Below are 5,000 nucleotides of genomic sequence, written 5' to 3'. Positions count from 1 at the left end.
ATATATATATATATATATATATATATATATATATATATATATATATATATATATATTGTTAACCGAAAGGGAATTTTTTTGTTGATAATTACTTCGTCTCGTGGGATCGAAACCGTGGAAGACCAGTACTCAGGCCGTTTGTCGTTTAAGGCGCGGCATACACTCCTGAGTAGCACTGGTCTTTCGTGGTTCGATCCCACAAAGACGACGAACTTTTTATCAATTAAAAAACATTCCCGTTCGGTTATATAATGAAAATTTATTATTTCCGAGGTAGAGCGAATTGGATATTAAAGGACAGTTGTAGCTTAATGTTCATATATATATATATATATATATATATATATATATAATATATATATATATATATATGAACATTAAGCTACAACTGTCCTTTAATATCCAATTCGCTCTACCTCAGAAATAATATATATAGACTCGGTAGTTGATATTTTGGTCTAAGCGGTGAGTCTGTTGCTAACGTTGATGTTAAAGCCCGATCTTCCTTCTACTCATTTTCCGCCTGAGTGGTTCGATCCCACGAGACGAAGTAATTATTGTCAACAAATAAATTTCCCTTCGCTTAACATATACGATAATATATGTTTTATATACGAAATATGTGTTACTTAGGTAACAGAGTACAGAATTCTCTCCCTCTGAAACCTCTGGTACAGAAGTGTTGTTATTGTTGCTGTAATACTGTTTTTTTATTGATATAAAATTACACACTGTTACGTCACTTTGAATGATCAATTATAATGCTTAAGGGAGCCTTAAAGCTGTATACTTCATATCCCCCCTTCTTTCCAGGGGGAATTTGTTTCCTAGAGCTATTACATGAAATCTGTCTTAAAGATAATTTTTCAGGAAATGGAAGATATAATTTATGCCATTCTCTTCTCTCGTACATTACGCCTTACTCGAAAGGGAAAGAGCCCGTGACAGGTAAAGTTCAGTTTAATCAGTCAATAAACAATAAACCATAATTTTAGGGAAGCCTTTTTAATCTATTCCCTCATGACTATTTTTTATGTTTTTACGAGTCTTCACTAGAGGTCTAATAGCTTTTTTATAACGACCCTATTTGCTGTTGCATCCTCAGTTCAACCTCTAGAAAAATCAACCTCCTCCAAGCGCCTCAGTGGCGTGGTTGGTATGGGGTTGGCGTCCTACCTTGGTGGTTGCAGGTTCGATTCTCGGCCATTCCATTGAGGAGCGAGAGATTTGTATTTCTGGTGATGGTTCACTCTCGACATGGTTTGGAAGTCACGTTGGTCCCGTTGCTGAATAACCACTGGTTCCATACAACGTAAAAGCAAAAAACAAACAAATCAACCTCCAATATTACATTGGCCAAATAATTTCTGGATGTAATTACGATACTTCCAGGAATCTACCAAAGTCACAACGGCGATTAAGAGTAATGGCAGCTGTCAAAACTGCATCAGTCCACCCTTATAAAAGTGCCATTTCTGCTCGACAGTGAAGAATAGATCATTCTGTTGTATCTCCAGCCGATCGCCAATTTCCACCTTGACACTGCCCAAGGACAGCTGTTTTGGCAGACCCACGATGGGGCATACTCCATCGCTTCTCTCTTTTGCTATGTTCCCAATGACAACCATTTACCTCGACCGTGAGGAGGAACAACATCTCGTTTTCGTCTCATTATTATTCACTATCGGCTTCCGGTCGCCCTCTTCGCTCCCTTAAGTTTTAAGTTATCGGGTTATCTGGAGGAAATGGACGAGAAGGAGGAGATGGAGACTGGCCCCTCCTCAAGGGCATACTTGAACGTCATCTGGCGGGTGGTCAAACTTTTGGGGTGGGTGGGGGAAGAAGGGTCGGATGCTGTGATGTTCAAGTGAAAATTGCTTTAGTAACGTTTCAGAGATCAATTTTTTGTTCCCTTGTTTTTCTTGTTGTTGTAGCCTTTCAAACTATGTGTGTGTGACTTTGCTCTTGCTTTCGCTACTTGTTTAAACCGAATAATATGCTGTTAACCTTGATACTGGTAATGCTGATGGTACCACTGTTACTTTTACCACAATCTACGCTATCATCCTTTGGCACAAACTTTCTTCTTCTTCTTCTTCTTCTTCTTCTTCTTCTTCTTCTTCTTCTTCTTATTTTATTTTTTTTTATTTATTATTATTTTATTATTTTGTGTAAGCAAGAAACAGACCTTCTTTCAAACATGTCTTTTGGAATATAATGGCAATTCCGTGTCATTATATTCAATAAAATATTATTATTATCATCCGCCCAAACACATCTTCCTTTTATCACTTCTCATTAACTATGAAATTATAAGAAACACACACACACACACACAAAATAAGTAAAAAAGAAAAAAAAAGAAAGAAAAGACCCAATTAGAGACCTTCTCAGTGTCACAAAAACTACTTCCGTTTTTTGACCCGAAGATCCTTTTTAATGGGATATAAAAGTATTTAATGAATAAATTTGGGCTGGGTGAATTATACACTTAAGACCACTGAAGATATGTGCTAGCCATTTAAAACTGGGGATTTTAAGGCGTTTAGACCAATTAAACCGTAATTTGAATGTGGTTTCATTGAAGAATAACTTTATGAGACGTAAATCTTCATTAGGACAGTAGATTTCCTTAGAATAAGCGAAAAGGGAAGATTTATGTTTGGAATATAGTGCTCATAAAAACTTTTACTTTTAACTACTACTGCTAACGGACTCTTTTAGACGACAGAAAAGCTTCTGGACGGGATAACGATTCCAGAAATAGGATATTATTAAACGTAAATTGCAGTGGATACGACATGTTTCTTCTTTTGTACACAAAAAATATACCTGGAGGGCATAACCTATTTTCTTCCTACTTTAAACAATGACATTTGCAGAGTGATAATTCATAAGTCATCATTAAAATCCGGAGGAATATGTATATGAGACCCGTGGATGGTATGGCGGTTCCAGTAAGAGCGACAGTTTTTATGGATTGTTTGTACTAAAGAATAAGTAAAGACATCTCAGGTGTTGTCAAAATACCAGAATATTGATCCAAATTCTCGTACACAAGATGATTGCAATCTCTGGCGGTTATATCTTTCGTTCTGTAAGGCCAAGGCCTTTCTGCTGATGATGCTCTGTCCTTGATTGTCACATTAGGACCAAGATCGCACTGAGCCAGTTCCAAATCGCTTGCATTTTTCACGCAGCCGTTTCAGTGAAAATTTAAAGCGCCGTGAGACGTCTGTAAGTGTATGGGTGAAATTTGGTGAGAGCTCCGTTCACACCACCACCCCCCCCCCCCCCCTTTATGGTACCCTTTAATTTGAATTATTCACTAACTTCCCAATTATTATTATCATTATTCAGAGCATGAACCCTATACATTTGGAAAACGCCCCGCGGGGCTAATTGGACCTAAAGAAGTTCAAGCTTGGAAAGAACTGGTGTCAATTTGAAAGATGCAATGCTAACGTAACCCCTCCTATACTCTGTTTTTTCCATCTGTCCACCCGCCTGTGGTGTTTGAGTATGGTAACACTGCGTCCCAGGCTTTAGATAGTTACGCTAAGTGTAAGTTTTAGGTAAATAAAAGGATATCTGCGTGTACATTTGCAACTGAAAAGTGTTTTAATAATTTACTGTATGCGAATTACACCGCTAATATTCGGAATAGGATATTGTTATTATTGTTGAATGCAAGCTGAATGTCGCTATCTAAAGCCCGGGACGCAGTGTTACCATACACAAACACCGCAGGCGGGTGGGTGGACAGATGGAGAAAAACCGAGTATAGGTAGCCATATCCAACCTATCACACGAGCCTTTGCCGCAGGCTTCAGCCATGGATCCCCCAGCTCTCATTGCTGTCAATGAAACCTGCAATGATGTAGGAGGAGTTCTAGTCTAATTTATAGTTCCAGTCCTCTCTCTTTAGTCTTGGGCTTTGCAGGGCTCATTTGGGACAACTGTGACTCACGTCATCTCTTGATGTCCGTTACATGTTCCGAAACTCTGATGTCTGGGATGAAATTACTAATGCGCCAATAATCTTTCATCTGATGTTGCTTAAATTCGCTGACCAGGAGAGTGTAGGCGATGCAACAGTGGCTGCGACGCCTGGACTGGAATATATGAACGCTTTAGCTGTCCGTCGATTCGTAGATGCCTTTGGGTCATGGATGGCACAGCGTTTTCAGCAAAGGATCACACTGGCCACCCTCGTCCCTCCCGACGGTCAGGTGAAATGAAATCGGAATCATTACGATCCATCGCGAACTGAGCGCACCATAAATCGCCGTCATGTTTTAAAGGTTGCTGCTCTAAAGGGGCGTATTAAATTTAGGCTGTGGAAGAGGAACTATACCTACCCTCGTCACATGGATACCAGCAGCAGTAGTAGTAAAAGAGGCGGGGTACAGGGAAAGGCTGGGAAGGGAGGGAGGAGGACGGGGAGGAAAAGGAGGAGAAATTGGGCAGGATCTTTCTCTTTCCCTGGACATCTGGCCACCGTAGAGTCATAAACTGACCACCTTCTTTCATTTCCCCCACCCTCTCCCCCCCCACTGCCATACACACCCTCCTCCCACCCCAACCACGGAACAACGGGGAGGCGTAGTTTTGAAATGCATTGAGTGATAAAGATCTTTTCAATTATTCCGTTTTATTCCGATGAATGCAAAGCGTCATTCTCGGCTGTTGTTGTGGGCACAGGGATGCATTATGTATTCTTATATGGTATGTGTTATTCCCAAGGGTGAATTCGGATACCGAAAAGGAATTCACAAATGTACGCCGGCGTACTTGGGGGTCTGCGGATGTCTTCTGTGGTATATGGAAACAGCAGTATTTTTAAGTCTCTCTCTCTCTCTCTCTCTTTCTCTCTCTCTCACACACACACTATATATAAATATATATATATATATATATATATATATATATATATATATATATATATATATATATATATATATATATATTATTCGAGATACAAATATCCTTTAATATCT

The sequence above is a fragment of the Macrobrachium nipponense genome, chromosome 34, assembly GCF_015104395.2.
Source record: "Macrobrachium nipponense isolate FS-2020 chromosome 34, ASM1510439v2, whole genome shotgun sequence".
Taxonomy (NCBI): Eukaryota; Metazoa; Arthropoda; class Malacostraca; order Decapoda; family Palaemonidae; genus Macrobrachium; species Macrobrachium nipponense.
Note: the sequence above shows the minus strand (reverse complement) of the source record.